Genomic DNA, 17,387 nt, shown 5'->3' on the forward strand with positions numbered 1-17,387 from the left:
CCGTCCGCGCTGCTTCCTTCCGTCACCCGGGAAGCCCACGCTGCCTGTGCTCCTTCCTGAGCAGCAGGAGAGCATGACAGTGAAGAGCCTGGACTCTGAATTCAGAGAGACTGTGTTAAACCCCAGCTCTGCCCTCAGCAACTCAGATGGAACTGTTCGGCTTGCGCTGTGTAGACAGAGATAACAGGATCTATTAAAGAGAACTGTTACGGGGATTAGTGCAATTAGAAGGTCAGATCTAGCACAAGGCCGGGCACACCACACATTCACTAAGTAACAATTAGCCATTTTTCTTCTAATTTGTTATCATTGCTTTGTCATTTATCATTTTCTGTGTGTCTTCTCGATGGGAAACCACTGAAAGCTCCAAGGCTCCTCCCACCACCCCCTCTACATAATCAGGTTTAACAAATAATGTGTTGATAAGGCCACCGCCCCCAACAGCTCCCCCTCCACCAGGTAGCAGGTGAGTGCACCCCTGGGCAGGGAAGAGAACTCAGCAGCCCCGGGCTATGAGCACTGAGCAAGAGGCTGTCCAAAGATTCTTCAAGGCAGTCAAGTCCCATAACTTCCCAGAACCCCTCCCCCGAGGCGTTACCATCCTGCCCTGCCCCCCACCACCTGTCCACCTTCTGCAACCCTGGAAGGGTGGGGAGGCTCTCTGGAAACCAAAGCGAGCGGGTCTCACCCAAAAAGTGGACTGGGCGGCCCCTTTCCACAGGCCCACACTGGGCAACAATGGGCTGCCGAGCGTGTTAGGGTTGAAACTTGAACTTTTCAATTGCTGTTTTTAAAAGCTTAAATTTTCACCACAGGCCTTTTCGTTCATGTGACTTGTTCAGTTAATAACTGGAACTGAGAAGTTTCATTTCCACTTCTGGTCAATCCTGACTTGTGTTTTTCTTAATGCGTTTGTAGATGCTTCTCTGAATGGTTTTTAATACCCCCATTTCACCCTCTGAGCCATTCTTCAAAAGGCTTCTGAAAAGCAAACTTTTATTTACAGCAGGTCGGAATGACACCTCTAAGATCCAGGCACGAGCATATCTTTACAGCATCGCCTGGCTACTCTGCGGACACCCTCCTCCAGCTTCCCACACACACACCCCCCAATTCCACGTCCAGCCTCTCTCCCCCCATTTCTCCATTCGACTTTTCTGCTCTCCAAGCAACAGGCTCTGCACCAATCCAAACTTTCCTTCTTTACATCTACAAAATGATAACAGCCTCAATGTGCCTTTTCTGATTAGCAAAACGATATATATTTCGTTGAAAAAATATACATGTATGATAGATACGAGTGTGGGAAAAAAATTAAAATTACTTGAAATTCTACCACACGTAGAAAACAAAACCACTGACTATATTTTGATCATTATCCTTACAGCTGTCTTTTTATAAAAATAAAGCGAATCCAAACTTTTAGAGAGGATCACACTGACATGACATTCTATAACCTGCTTAAAAAAAAAAAAACGCACACCCATACGTTATGGAAATCCTTCTGTGACACTGCATATAGATTTATGTCACCATTTTCAACTGATCTAACCAATCCCTTGCTGGTAGGCATTTCGGAACAACCTCATCTTTTAAAAATGCTAACGTCTCAAAATATTTGGATATACCATTGAGTGGGGGAAAAGTCACAATTTGGTCTGTGCATTTTTATTACAATCATGAAAAACCATAGTGTCCAGGCATAATTAAACCAACTGTGCTAAGTGGGAGAGCACGAAGAAATCTGTTTATAAAAGTGGTATTCAAACAGCAAAGAAAGTCGTTCAACAAAAATAACTCGTAAAACGCAAACGCCTCATTATCTTAAAAAATGCTATGAGAGGTCACGCCTTAGTATAAAATATTTCAAGCAGCTGATCTCCACTTCATTGGACCTCACAGTTTTCTTCCCAAGGGGAAAAGGAGACAGTGGTCTGAAGCCGTGTGTGATCTTTGAGAAGAAGGGGAAGAGGTGAGGGGTAATTCTGAGGCTTGAGCACTTGAGGGAGCCCACGGAACCACGGGCTGGGGGCTCAGAGCCCACCAAGGAGAAACCCTCAGCAAATGAACTCCACTTCCACATTTCTTAGCAGTCTTGGTGGCCCAGGAAGCAGCGTTTGAGCGCAAATGGCGTGTCTGGTGTGGCATGGATGCACCAGGACAATATATAACTGTAACGTGAAGATGAGAGGCACAGAAAAGTAGCTGCCTAGTGATGGCTGCAACGGTCATGGAATTAATTAATATTCACGAATAACAATCACCGATGGAGTCCTTACTTGATATCAAGCTCTGTAAAAAACACTGTATGTACAGGCACTATTAGCTCACTTGATCCTTCCAAAAACTCAATGAGGTAGGCACAATTACTTTCATTCCCATTTTACTGACCAAAAAAATGGGGTACGGTTGAGTAACTTAAATTATCTAGCGAAGTGTGGGAGCTGGTAAAGAACCAGGCAACGTGAACGCAAAGCCTGCACCCGCAACCTGTACACGCTTCATGGTATTTACAAGCCCGGCACGATCTAGCAACGTGACACTGGGAATCGGGGTGCCCACCCAGACGTCGAGGGCAGCCAAGCCTCACACCTGCAGTCTGTTTTCCAGGGGGAGGAGAGCCTGGGAGTGAACCATCCTAATAAACCTACACAAGAAATCCACCACTGCCTTCCACTTCCAGGAGGTCACCATGGAAATGCACAAAACCAAATGTGCCCTAGAGCCAGTCCTCTCCGATCTATTTAGCTTAGTTTTTACACATGCCCCTTGTCTGGGACTTCGACCACGTCACCACGGTCATTTTTTAGCAGTAAAGTGGAGCGAAGGCACTCAGGACTAATCACAGAAGTCACTCCTGGAGGCAGCAGAGCTTGCAAGCTGAAAGACAGTCTATTTAACCTAAACGTGCCGGGTGGAAGGGCTAGGATACGGTACTTGGGCAAACCGCTGACTGGGGGTTTGGTAGAGCTCTGGCTTGGGCAGCAGCACCCTTCTCCCACCCGCCCCGCCCAGGCTGCGTGGCTCTAGGGCTTGGCTCTCACGCAGGCACCATCCCCGACTCTTCCCCGGGCTCTGGGGAGCAGAGGTAGCACCACCACTCCAGGGAGTGATGGGGTGAGAACCAACCAGCAGGGAGCCAACAGGAAGCCAGGAGGGAGGGAGCCCTGCAGCATGAGGTGGAAACGTGGCTCCACCCCCAGGCACAGAGCCCAGCATGACTATGGCCACACTAAACGGTAACCACTGGTTTTCTTACCCCTTCCCTGCATGAGCCCGAGCACAGAGCCTGTCTCAACCATCTCCAGGTCCCAGGCACCTTCAATTAGCAGGCGCTCAATAAATATTTAGGGAATAAATTTAAGAGTTCTGGTGGTGGTTGTACAACAGTGTGAATGTCCTTAACGCTACCGAACTGTACACTTGAAAATTGGTAATAGAGGAGTAGGGGAAAAAAAGGTTATTATGGGGTTATATGAAATCATGAGTGTGAAACTTCTGAATATTGTAAAGCACTATAGAATTTAAAGAATCTTTCAATCAATTAAAAATAATTAACTTTTTAAAATGGTAACACAGTTTTATGTTATACATATTTTACCACAATTTAAAGAGAACAATAATAGCATGTATTACAGAAAAAAAACGGTGGTGGAACTCAGATACTTCTAATACTCATTGTATGAAATCTGGCATTGTGTGGGTTGAATAATTGGAGTTTGAAGTATGGGGTGGGTTTAATTAGGTAACTGTTATCAACAGTGAATCATGATTCATTGAAACAAAATGTCACAAACAGATGTCAAATACGACACTCAGTAGGTCCTTCCTGGTGTCCTAAAGCATTAGAGAGGAGGCCCCAAATCCGCCCAAGAATTTGGACTCCTCCCCACAGCCTGCCAACCGCAGACCTTAGAGGTGGCACTCTCACCTGTTACGGGGGAGAGAGAGAAAGCTGTCCACAAACCTCCCTCACTCCCATCTCCTTATAGGACGGGAGGGTGGTGTTCCACAGAGCAGATGTGTGGATGTTACTAAATCCTACTGGAAAGAGATGGCCAATAGGTCTGAGATGTTCTGCTTCTTTAATAAGTATATGTGGTGTACGAATCTCCAAGGAAGGGAGCCTGGAAGGAAGAGTTTCACGTACCTCTGTGACCCAGAACCTTACAGCCTCCTGTTACCACCCCCGGGGATTTCAACAGCCTGGAACTCATAACAGGAAACATCAGTGTAACAGACGTGACGGATTATTTGGAATATCGTTAAGTGCAGACCTGGCTCCCCAGTTTACTACCTGTGTGATCACCGGCAGTTATTTGAATTCTCTCAGCCTCAGTCTTTTCCCCTTTAAAATGGAGTAAGGACTCGGGCTCTGAAATCAGACAAGTGGGCTGTGAATTCTGTCTCTGGCCTCTTGACCAATGGAAGCTTGGTCAGGTTCCCTGGTCTTTCTAGACCTCAGTTCTCTCACTGTACTATGGGAGCAATCACGGTACCCACCCCAAGGGTGACAGTGAGGATGGGATGACAGGATACAGGGAAAGCGCTCACTGCAGTGCTCGGCACAAGGTCAGCACTCAACACACTTCATTCTTTGACCCTAAAAACTGTAAAGTGCTATATGAATGTCAGCATCCTATAAGGCCCAAGCCAAGTCCCACTCTTCTTCTTATGAAGCTTCCCTTGCCGGAATCTAAAAGCGTTCTCACCTCCAGGCTTACGCGGTGTGGAAGACCACTATATTCACTACAAATGTATCTGGCATTTAGTCATACACTGATATCTAGTATTATATCCTACATTGATATCTAGTGATTCAGATAGAAGAAATCTTATGTCAAGTTCCTTTTTTTCCAAAACATAACTGGGGGGAGGGGTGTTAAATGAATTTAAAAGCTACAAATGGGGCTTCCCTGGTGGTGCAGTGGTTAAGAATCTGCCTGCCAATGCAGGGGACACAGGTTCGAGCCCTGGTCCGGGAAGATCCCACATGCCGTGGAGCAACTAAGTCCATGCGCCACAACTACTGAGCCCACTCTCTAGAGCCCGCGAGCCACAACTACTGAGCCTGCGCTGAAGAGTCCGCAAGCCACAACTACTAGCCTGCGCTCAAGAGCCCGCGAACCACAACTACTGAAGTCCGCGGGCCTAGAGCCCACGTTCCGCAACAAGAGAAGCCACTGCAATGAGAAGCCCATGCACCGCAACGAAGAGTAGCCACTGCAATGAGAAGCCCACGCACCGCAACGAAGAGTAGCCCCCGCATGCAACAGACCCAATGCAGTAAAAAATAAAATAAATAAAAATAAAATAAATTTTAAATAAAAATAAGGAGAAGCTACTTTTTTACCTACTGTAAAAAAAAGGAATTTTTAAGGGAAAGATATAACATTGAAAGCTAAAGTCTTCCATGAACTACCTCCTGAAGACAATCAATGTTGACAGTCTGCTGTGATCTTTCCAGATTTTGCATATATAAACATAATTTTTTATTAAAATGGACTCATGCTCTATATACTATTTTTTTCCTCAGATATCAGTCCATGTCAATACATATTGACCTTATTCTCTCTTAAACAGCTATAGAGTATTCCAGCATATGGCTATACTATAATTTACTTAACTGGTTCAATATAAACAGATATTTAGGTTGTTTCAAATGAATGATGACTTTAGGGCAAGATCTGTGCCCTCTATTTCGGCATCTTCATAGAGGTGGCACTGTGCACATGGTGAGAATTCAGTATATCCTACTGTGTAAACTCCAAAAGTATTTGCCTCTGGGTCACAGATGGTCACTGGGACACAGTCCACCTAATATAAATTTCAAAAGCCAGCGCTGCTGTGTGAAGCCTGGATAGTAGTGGGCAATATTTGCAGTGCTGGCCCTGAGATTTAACTCTCAGACCAAAAAGACAAATAGTTCAATATAGTTTCCATGCCGGCTGCTTTCCCATATTAAAATTATTTGATGACCCAGCAATTCCACTCCTAGGTATATACCCAAGAAGACTGAAAATATTATGTCCACACAAAAACTTGTACACAAATGTCCATGGCAGCATTATTCATGTGGTGTGATGCAAACAGCCCAAATGTCCACCAACTGATGAATGGATAAAGGAAATGCAGCATTTGCATACAGTGGAATATTACTCAGCCGTCAAAAAGAATGAGCTCTGATACACACTACTACATGAATGAACCTTGAAGACGTTAGGCTAAGTGAAAGAAGGCAGTCACAGGCTACATGTTATATGATTCCACTTACATGAAACGTCCAGAACAGGCAAATCCAAAGAGACAGAGAGTAGATTCATGGCTGGGGTAAGACCAATGGGAAGTGACTGCTAACTGCTTTGTTTGGGGGCTGATGGAAATGTAGAATTAGATAATGGTGATTGTTGTGAAACATGGTGAATATACCAAAAAAACCCACTGAACTATACACTTTAAAATGCTGAATTTTATAGTATACAAATTATATCTCCATTAAACATGCAAAAAAGATTCCTTCAAAACTGGTTATCAATAGGTGATTCTACTTTACCACTTCTTTACCTAAAGAATATGACATGGAAACCACTGGAATGCCAAGTGCTGGGCCGGGTGCTGGAGACACGCGGTGAGCAAGCCCTTCCCCTGCCCTAGTGATGAGGTTCCATACGGCGGAGGTGGGGCAGTAAGGGCCGAGATGGGGAGGTGCAGGGGACGGAGCGCTGAGGCAGGAGCAACTACCCTGCCCAGGGCAAAGGGGGCTTTCCAGAAAACCTAGGAAGGATATGCAAAAATTAATAAAAGTGGTTACCTGGGGGCAGGGGAAGGGAGCTGGATGGGAAGAGGGAGGGGAGGGACATTTCTCAATCTATTCTTCTCACATGTTTTTGATTTTTGAACAATGTGACTGTATTGCCAAATATCACCTATTAAAAAACATTATTTTTTTAAGTTTTAAAAGGCCAGGATTCTAGGGCTTCCCTGGTGGCGCAGTGGTTGAGTCTGCCTGCCAATGCAGGAGACACGGGTTCGTGCCCCGGTCCGGGAAGATCCCACATGCCGTGGAACGGCCAGGCCCGTGAGCCATGGCCGCTGAGCCTGCGCGTCCAGAGCCTGTGCTCCGCGACGGGAGAGGCCACAGCAGTGAGAGGCCCGCGTACCGCAAAAAAAAAAAAAAAGGCCAGGATTCTAGGCTCTCCGTCTGTATGCACATGCTAAAGTAGCCAGCATTCCTAGTGAGCTCACGGGCAGCTGAGAACCCAGAGAAGAAAGCATGGATGGAAAGACTGCAAACGACCACCAGCAGCAGCAGAAAGGCAGCTCAAGACACACTCCCCTGTGTGTGCACTGGCCCAGCCTTGATCGTTTCACGCCGGCTACGTATCAGGCACAGAGGGGTGGGGGACACTGAGAAAATGTGAAGCAACCCTTCCTTCTAGGGAGTGTTCACAGCAAGTGCAAGGAGCCAGCCTTGTCCCTTCTGCCTGTGACTTCCCTGGTACAACTCTGACGGAGTCACGCCCGTGCTCAGGAATCTGCAGTGGCTCCCTATTACCTAAGCTGAGGAGCAAATCCAAACTTAGGGCCTCCGCGGCCCTGCCTGCCCGTCCAGACGCATCTTCCATAACTTCCCTCCTGAAGCACCTCCCCAGCTTTGGCAACACAGAGCCACTTTCCACCCCCTTACCTCTCTGTCCTTTACACAGGTCCCTGCTCTGCCTGGAACACCCTCTCCCCAGCCCATCTGCCCGGCCAGCGTCCCTCAGGCCTCCAGGCCCAGCGCAAACTTCTCCTGTTTACAGTGAACTGTCCCCAACGCTCCGGGGGCTTCTGTGCCCTCCTCTGACTCACACTGTACCCGTGCACACAAGAGCACCGACGACACCGCCCCCTCCCAGAGGACTCCGGGCTCTGTGACTGCAGCATCTTTGCCTCGTCATCTGTGACCCTGGCCCCAAGAACAGTACGTGGCAGAGAGCAAATGCTCAGTGCGAGTCGGGCTCAATGAATAAACGAGAGAAATACAGAGGCAGGTGGCAAGGAGGTGTGAACTCCGTTAGGGGCCAGGGAGAGCGTTCTGGGCAGGTGGTGCCAGTGCGATACAGGAGGTGGGCGTCAAGGGAGAAGCTCGAGTCAGTCCAATGAAAGGGGGAGAGAGAAGATGGGGGAAGGGTGCATAAACAAACGGGAGGCATGAAAGAAAAGTGTTCAGGAACCACTAGATGGTTTGTGATGAGGGGTCAGGGCAGGGGCGGGCCGAGCGTGGAGGACAAAGGCTGGTCAGACTCCAGGGGAGCCTTGAATGCCATGCCGAGCGGCCCAGCCTTCGGGTAGGCACCACCAAAGGGCTGTAAGGGAGGGAGACCCAGGCCCAGCTCTGAGTCTGAGGACATCAGCGGAAGCTCCGTGGAGAAGAGGCCAGAGGGGAGGCCAGACAACAGGCCGAGGACCAAGGTAGGACTCACTGTCACTGTTCAGGTGAGAGAGGCCCAGGGTCTGAGCTAAGGCCGAAGAGCAGTGCTCGAGCGGGTACACAGAGCAACGCACAAGGTCACGCTGGTGGGACTTAGTGACCAGATGCGGGGGCGAGGCAAGGGAGCAGTGACCACGGGGGTCTGTTCTGACACGTGCACTTGCTTTAAAGCATTTCCCTCCTTCGCACACCATGTAAACTACAGGCACTGGGGGTCAGGGGGATTTAATAAAATCGTGGGTGATCACCAACAGGCCTCGGGAAGAAGACTCCCAGGGTTCCACCAGGGGGGTGAGAAATCAGACAAGGGGCAAATCTCCTCCTTCTGTTCCCAGGGGCCTGGCACCAGCTCAGAGATGGAAGGCACGCAGCAGATCAGCCAGCCCTCACCTTGTCCAGCACACGTCAAAGAATGACCATGACCCCCGTCAGCACCGCCTGGCAGAGCATGTACAGTGAGGGCAGCGACTCTGTGAACGAAGCTGCACACAGGCCAAGCCTCCCTCCTCTGTCCCCGGTCAACCCCCTGCAGCCCCATTCCCGCCCATCCCTAGGAAACCTCCCCAGAGGAGCTCCCCCGCCCTCCACCTCTTCTGACACTGGAAGAAACCCAGCTTCCTCGGGTCAGGCCGCCATACTTGAGCATAAGCCTCTTCACGGCTTATGCAGCAGAAAGAAAAAAGCAGGGGGCGGGGGAGATGTTCCACCTGGCTGAGGCCCGACTTCTTAAAAAATCAGAAATCACATTAGATGCAAAACATACTGTTTGAATAAGTCTGAAGGGCACTCTGGTGATAAAGTCACGCGAAGCCAGCACCACACAGTGGCACAGAGAGACACCGGTGTTCAAGGACAGCCCCGCACGGGGGCAGCCTCGGGGTACAGCGGGGCCCAGGCGGAGCCCTCCTCCCTCCCTGCCCCCCCCCCCGCCCTAGTCTGACCCTCACAACTGCCGGGTCGCACAGCGTGCCTGCCACACCGAGTGCACACCAGGGAGTTCAGGTGTGTGGGTCCCGGGGCATACTTCTCAGTTGGGGTAGAGACTGAAATTATGTTGGGGGTTTGGGGGAGTTCTCCTGGGGGTCAGTGCCACAGCCTCCTGACCAGACTCACCTCCAATCTCACCTCCACGTATCTCCAGAACAGGGGACACAGCCTCACACCACTGTCCTCCCCAAGCTCTTCAAAGACCCCCACTGCCTCCGGGAGAAAGTCTCAAGCTGTCGGTCACCACCGTCCACCTGCCCCAGCCACTGCTCCCATCTTAACGTGTTCTTTCTTCTGTAACCTTGGACCAGATACCCAAGCTTCCTGTAACTGTACGTAAAGTGAGTGCAGGTGGCTGTCAGCAAGGGCCTGAGTGACTTGCCCGGTGTTGAGGTCACAGGACAGGGCACGGGGCTGAGCTCTCCATGCACCCCGTTCCCAGCTGTGTTCCAAATGCTGAGGGAGACCCACACGGTCGAGGCAGCGCTCCAACACCTCCCGAGTGTAACAGGAACGGTGGGGAACGAGCGCTGGGCCCTCACCCTGCAACAGGCATCTTCTGAGCACTGGGTCTGTACTAACATTTCGTATTTTGTGTTGATGTTTCTAATCCTCCCAACGACTCTCAGACATAGTATTATCCCCATTTTACTGATGAGGAAACTGGGGCATGGAGAGATTAAAAAACTTACCAAGATGACACTGCTAGGACATGGAAAACCAGAATTCAGACCCAGGCCACGTGGCTCCAGGCCCACGACCTCAGCCCTATAATCCACGCCTCTAACAGTCCCTAACAGAACCACACCACAAGGACCCCTCATTACTTAGTACTACACAAACAAAAAACAAACTCTCAGGAAGCAACGTGGAGACCAGTGCTGTCCAACAGTACTTTCTGTGATGATCAAAATGTTCCATCTCAGCGCTACTGGGGACTTGAAATGTGGCCGGTGTGACTGAGGAACTGAATCTTTCATTTCATTTCATCTTGATGAGCTTACATTTAAATAGCCAGGTGTGGGCTTCCCTGGTGGCACAGTGGTTAAGAATCCGCCTGCCAATGCAGGGGACACGGGTTCGAGCCCTGGTCCAGGAAGATCCCACATGCCGCGGAGCAACTAAGCCCGTGCACCACAACTACTGAAGCCCGCACGCCTAGAGCCCGTGCTCCACAACAAGAGAAGCCACCGCCATGAGAAGCCCGCGCACCGCAACGAAGAGTAGCCCCCACTCGCCGCAACGAAGACCCAATGCAGCCAAAAATTAATTAAATTAATTAATCTAAATAAATAAATAGCCAGGTGTGGCTTGTGGCTGCCTACTGGATGGCACAGGTGAGGCCTACATTTGGTGAGTCCCAAGCTGTAACATTTCAAACGTTAACCATAAAAGATAATTCCTACTTGAAACTAGGCTTCAGGAGGGTGTCACTAAGTGCATCTCCCCACAACATCCCTCTCCCCCTGTACTGGTGTTAATTCCCTCTCATAATTTCGAGGCAGAAAGCATGCCCATGGGCAGAGGAGCTGTAGGCCTTGCAGATGGAGTGGGAGTGTATCAGCTGGCCGGGCACCTTAAGAACGCTGCTGTAGGTGTGGGGTTGGGGGGCGTTTCACTCTCTAGGCTCACCCTACTGAGCTGAAATAAACCAGCCCCTAGGGGCGTGAGGGGTGGAGGGAACAAGCGGGTCCCTGAACGTGCACACACGCTCGAGCCAGGGCCCGGGACCACCCTGAGCACCGGCGCGACGAACGCTAAGTGGGCAGGGCACACGCTGGCCGTTCGGCCCAGGACAGTGACCTCTTCTTGCTCTTCCCGGGTCCCCTGTCAGCCTGGGAGGGGCCACACGGCCTCTGGCTCGAAAGTCACAGACCGAGCCCACCCCCTCTCCCATCCCAGGTGATTCCTTTCTAACATATGGGTTTTCTCCTCCCTCACCACTGGTTCCACTAAGCTCTATGACATGTCAAACCCAAATTCAGGCTAGATTTCAACTCAAATAAGAAATGAAACCAAAAGCAGAAGTTGAGACCACTACCTCAACTTCAGGAGGTAGTGGAGGCAACTTTTTAACCCTGAATCCATGTGGCTGTGGGGAAGGTGCTCCTTCAGCTGAAGTGTTACCCGTATGTCCCAGCCCTGTTCTGCATCAGCATCTTAGAAAGGCATGACTGAGCCGAAGGGCAACTGACACCCCCAGGAAGCAGCGGGGCCCAGACTGGAGAAGGGGCCGCACAGCTACTTAGGGGCAGAGGCCCCGGGGCCCAGTCCTCACCCCTCCACCGCGCAGCTCCCTGCCCGGGCTCTGTCGCGGGGACCCTGGAAGAGGAGCACGTGCCCGCACATCACGCCACACCAGAGACCAAACTGCAATTACAAAAAAGAAAAAAATCAGCGATCCCTCATTCCTTTCCACCTCCACCCCCTCTTCCAAACAGCAGTCACAAAATCCATACAAACAAGTTATTCCCTGCCCATCGAGGGCAAAAGTTGATCCAGTACAAAGTCGGAGAGCAAACCAAACACACTCTAATCTCCAGAAGTGTTGGGTCTGAAAAGCCCCATCCCGTCCCACGTCCCGAGGAAGAAATTCCTGGGAGAAGAGTTCCTTCTCTACAGGAAACAGGGCATCGTGAAGGGGCTCCGCGACTTCCCGCAGGACTCCGGGAATCACGGCGCGAAGGCCTGCCTATCCTAGGATCACTGCTCCAGGTCAGGAGCCCCCAGACGGCCCTTAACCTTCAGGAAAGGAGCTGATAATACATCCCCTGTCACCTCTCACCCCAAAGCCACGTTCTCACTGACACTCAATGCCATCTTTTCGAAGATGCCAGCACTGCGCCGGGCACGCACAACAGACCAGAAACACTTGTTAACTAACCAGCGAGGTCGCGGGCTTTCCTCGAAGCAAGGGGGCACAAGTTAACAGAGCAGGGATAGGCATGTTGCTATACATTACGTCCCCACGCTTTGCCCATAGGTAGGCACATCCTTCTCCCTCCCCAAAGCCACGGAAGTCTTCATCATTAAAAAGTCTCTTTTTAAAATTCTCCGTGAAAACAGAGAGTATCTGCACCTTTATGATAAAGACGAAAGCAAAAACTGATTAAACTAATGATACTCTGTCCTTAAAACTTAAGGAGCTTTATTAAGAAACCCTCTTCAAAGGCAGGACAGCTGAGGCTCTGAGGATGATGTCCTTTCTCACCTCAGGTGTGACTCTCACCCCGCACTAACCCAAAAGGCACATCACAGATCCCTCTGGGGTTTGATGTTGAAAATCTTAAGAAACCCTATGGAAGAGTTCTCTGAACCTGAAGCAAGGTCCCAATCAGTGAAGGCCTCCAAGTGCCAGAAATCACACCTTGCACACACATACACACTCACTGCCTTTGGTCAGTTCACTCACCCGCAAGGCTGTGACATACGAGATGCCCAGGAGTCACTGCCATGCTTATCTTCTGCCTGCTGACCACTCAGGGTGTTGGGTCTCTATGCAATAAACTCCCCCCTCCACCAACGGCAATGGCTTGAGGGTGAGGCCCAATGATCTGTAAGTTGCACCTGTCACTTTCATCAAGTTCAAGACCTCACTTCTATCCACAAACAGTCTATCAGCTTTAGGCTACCACATCGTGACCTCCTTGAAGACAGGGACCCCACCTTATTCATCTGCGTTCTCAGAGCTCCACACAGGCACATGGCAGGCGCCCAGTCAACAAACAGCTGCCGAGTAAATGAACACAGCACGTTTAGGAAGAATCTGTCAATTTCGAGGCTTCTGCACACACAGTGGCATTCAAAGGCAGCGTCGGGAAAGCCAGTGAGCAGATGTGTAAAAATGCACTGGGCCTGAGTCAGATGATGTGAGTTCAAGCCCCAAGTTTACCAGAAATTCACTCTGCTGTCCTGGGCAAATCACCCAACCTCTGGGGTCTTATTTTCCTCTTCTGTAAACACAGTAGATGATGTCTAGGTTTCCTTTTAGCCCTTAGACTTGTAAAACGTGAAGAAAAGATGTGCCCTTGAGCTATGGCCATGATATTCACTTGATGATACGGGCAATGAAGATAGGGCAGCCAGAAGCAGCAACTCTCACGCAGATGTAGGCTAACAGCAGGCAGTAACTTTAACAGGAGGTAAAGCCTCTGCCCACTCGCCCACGGTCACGTGTGATACACACATTTGGGTCACTCTCTGGAATCTTTCAGGGAGTCACTGCAAATGGCAACGACTCTTCCAGACAGAAAAGCCTCCAAGTGGAACAATGACCCGCAGACATTACTTCTAGGTAATAAACAGATTCCACTCAGACAGAGAAAAATAAAGCGGCCTGTGGCGACATTCTGTAGACGCCCCGTTGGTGGAAGCATCGGGGCTGAGCTCTAAATGTGAGCCAGACGTGGCTGACTTCTTGTTTTGGCTCCAACTCTAACTCGGAGCGGATGGTCCTTGGCCAAGTCTCTCCTCTAGAAGCCAGGCTCTGGATGGGTATGACAACCCCCATAAACCATCCAGATTACAGGGTGAGGCTAGTAAAGCATTTCACAGATGGAAAATGCTGCCAACCCCTCGAGACAGATGAGGGGAGCTGTCAAGAGGCAACGTGGCTCGGGCAGAGAGCCACAGAGCAGCGGCTCACCTAACCCTGCGTGCCCCCAAATTCCCTCCAGGGGCCTCCCAGTCCCCCACTCACAATCGGGCTCCGTTCCTTCACGCAGGAAAGCTGTGTGAACCTACACTGTCCAGGAGACCTGCTTGCATAGCTCTTCAAACCGCAAAGTCAACTCCCAATGTTAACCAGTGGTGACTAAGTTGGGCTGGGTTTCCTTCCACTGGGGACACTTGAGACACTGAGGTAAGTCAAGGCAAAGCAACAGGCTGTGTACGAGACAAAGGGCTGCTCGTGAAATGAGAAGGGCTGTGTCAGGAGCTGTGGTAGTAGCTTTACTGTTTTCTTTTCCCTTTTTTTGCCCCCTTTTCTTTAACCATTAGATACCAATGGACACCAGATACACAGCGCTGGATGAAAAGGTGAAGAGATCCGTATCAGTAAAGTTTCCCACCAAAGCTTGCTAATAGCACTCTGGCTGATTAGAAAGCACTTCTGTAGTTTGGGAACTCTAATCCGCTCTTATCAACCCTCCAGCTTAGGCATTTATCAGGGTGGGAACGGGAGATATATCAGCTCTGCCACAGACTGATTTCTGGGGCCCCTGCCCACTACGAAGCAGATCAGAAAGGAGCTCGTGCCTGCCAGAGTGAAGTTTTCTCCATAGCAACACATGCGACTCTCACAGGCAGGACTAAGGCACTCTGCTGTGACCAGGCCGGACAGTGCCCCCAAGAAGCAGCGGCTGAGGGTGCAGACAACAGAGGGAGCTAGAGGAAAGTGGCACCGACGGAGCTGGCGGGGCAGCTGACAGCGGCAGCTCTGAGACCCTCCAGCACCCCCAGCCCACCTTCCAATAAGATGGATGGCAGAGGGACAACAGATGTTCTCTGTGGAGCAGGGGAAAGAGGCACCCAGGGCAGAGTGATCGCCCGCTTTGGAGCAGACGGCTGGCACTGGAGAACTTGGGGGAAAGGTCTCATGGAAAAAACAGGTCTTATCTAAACTGAAATTCAAGCCAGTCTGATGGTGGAAGGTGTTCTCACACACCCAGCAATGACGCCAATAACAGTGGCCACCAGCGTGGTTGCTGAGACCATCAATTAAGCGCCCGTGGGCCAGGGCCAGGGCGGGACATTTGTACCTTCATCCTGCTGTGAGGGTTAAAAACTCACTCACTGATAAACACCAGCTTTCTGGATGTCACATTTTTGCCAAAGGAAGAAACAGGGATCACCGAGGTGCCCTTACATCCCATAGGACAGGGTTACTTACACTTGAGGCTGGACCAGGAGGAACACTAGCTCCAAATCTCTGCTCTTTCGTTCAGATCACTGAAATGCGGGTAAAAATCCAACCACAGAACAAGGGCACCTAAGGGACTAAGTGGCCCTTCTCGGCTTCCCCTGACTCATTTCTCTAGAACGCCACTGATGGGCCACGTCAGAGGCTGGAGAGGAAGATGCATAAGTCAGGAACTGTAACAGCTGGCAGAACATCTTCTAAAGAGATTAGGAATTAAAGTAAAAGCGACATCTGCCCTCAGATGTACATCTGTGCCATATGCACGGCTCTTTGTACTAACAGAATGTAAGCAGGACTGTCTTACAGCACTAATGCTAAGCACCAGCAGGACCAGCAGCCTCCCTTCAGGTTGTGATGTCGACAGGTATGCCTGGGAGGATGTGGACTGGTGCCACGGAACCCGTGTCCTGCCAGGTCGTGACATGACGGGCTCCCACTGTACACGCTGCAAACACATCACCCTGACAAGTCGACCGTGGTGTCAGCAACCGGGAAGAAGGCAGTTCCTGGAGAAAAGGTGGCTCCACCACATCTGCCTCCAAAACAATTAAAAAGCAAAAACCAGCCACTACCCCCAAAGTTCTCTGGGTCCTAAATTCTTAAAGTCATCACAGACCAAACAGGGACCCAACCTCCAAAGGACGGGCCCAGAATTTCAGAACCATTTCCGTGCTGCAGGGCCAGCAGCGCCTGCAAATGAGCTTTGCCATAAACAGAAAAAGTCTGTCTCGAAATGACACTTTGTAGGTAATGTACAAGTGGCTTCCTCTCTGCTGGATGTGCCCCCTTGTTCTCATTCTCTGTTCTCGCTAATGAGCGCCTTTTCCTCTCTCTTCCCCCTGCCTGTTTCAGTTTGAAACGTGGCACCGTGGCACCAAAGGAACAGGACATTGGAAAGGGAAAGGAGAGGGGAGGCGGCTTTCAAATCTGACACACACCCCACTGGCTGCCCACACCCTGGAGGCTGCTCCGGCCGGGCTCTACCTCAGACAGGCCTGAAGGACCAAAGTGTGGAGTAGAAATCCCCCTTGCACCACCTCTCCCCAGCAGAGTCAAGAAAGAGAAAGCTGAAAGGGAAGGAGGGGGGAAAATAAAGCTCCACATTCCTGACATTTTTTAGCCAAGTGCTGTGGCTGCACAGAACAGCTCTATTCCAAACAGCCCGCAGGATGGAAAGAAAACCTGGGCTCAGGGGGAAGAGCCTGCCCCTGGCCTCGGAAATGGGAGAAGGAACCCCAGGAGGGTTCAAAACTGAACCAAACGGAGGTGGGAGGGCAACCCTTTCATGTGTGTTCCCCAAAGGAAGTGATCCCAAGGGAAGGCACTTGGAGTCATCATCTCCTAGGGAACAGAACTAAAGTCCTGGGGTTCCTGCGGGGGGAACGAAAGCCCCTCTGAATGCTGGTAAGCTGACCAGTGAGTTGGGGAAGGGGCGAGGCAGGGAAGAAGTGGAGACCAGTTAAGATGCAAAGGCCAGGCTGTGGCTGGCTGGGGTGGGGGGAGAGGGCCCCAGCTCATTGGCAGAGGCTGGGCAGGGGACCCCAGAGGGAGAAGTAGCCAGGAGACTCGCTCTTTGTGGGAAGAATTATAATTGAGTTTTCCTGATTCAGCTTCTGAATGAAGGCATACTAGCCCTGCCCAAGTTAGAAACCCAAAAGCCTGCCGTCCTCTCTCCCTGCCTTCCCCTCCCCTTTCCCTCTCCTTCCGTCCTCACTCCTAAGAAAAAGCGAGTTGTGTTAAGTGCTGGCCTGCCCCCCACCATCTGCATCCCTACACACACACACACACACACACATACACACCACCCCTCCAGGGAAGAACCCAGATGACCCTGAGTGATAGCTAGTAAGTCCCTTGCTGGTTTACCCCAACGGTGAGGATGCCCACACGTGTTTCTCTGAGGTCCTGCTCAGAGCAGAGTTCCAGAAATCTGAGTCCCCACCCCCAGATACCTGTCTTTGTGAAGAGTCAGTTGGTAGGTTCAGACAATGAAGACCTACTGTGTGC

The 17,387-nt window shown here is 50.6% G+C and overlaps 1 protein-coding gene across 6 annotated transcripts in view; it reads right to left on the bottom strand.

Moving 5' to 3' along the window:
- TRAM2 (translocation associated membrane protein 2) overlaps positions 1-17,387 on the bottom strand; it is an 83,642-nt gene that overhangs the window by 55,788 nt on the left and 10,467 nt on the right. Inside the window, exon 1 of one of the 6 annotated variants that reach the window (XM_081245480.1) lies at positions 15,351-15,957. The exons of the other annotated variants lie outside the window; for them this stretch is intronic. The gene's annotated coding sequence lies outside the window, so the exon portion shown is untranslated. Of the gene's footprint in view, positions 1-15,350; positions 15,958-17,387 lie in introns of those variants that run through there. 6 annotated transcript variants of the gene reach the window in all.

The sequence above is a fragment of the Mesoplodon bidens genome (genome assembly GCF_964165515.1).
Source record: "Mesoplodon bidens genome assembly, chromosome: 10".
NCBI lineage: Eukaryota > Metazoa > Chordata > Mammalia > Artiodactyla > Ziphiidae > Mesoplodon > Mesoplodon bidens.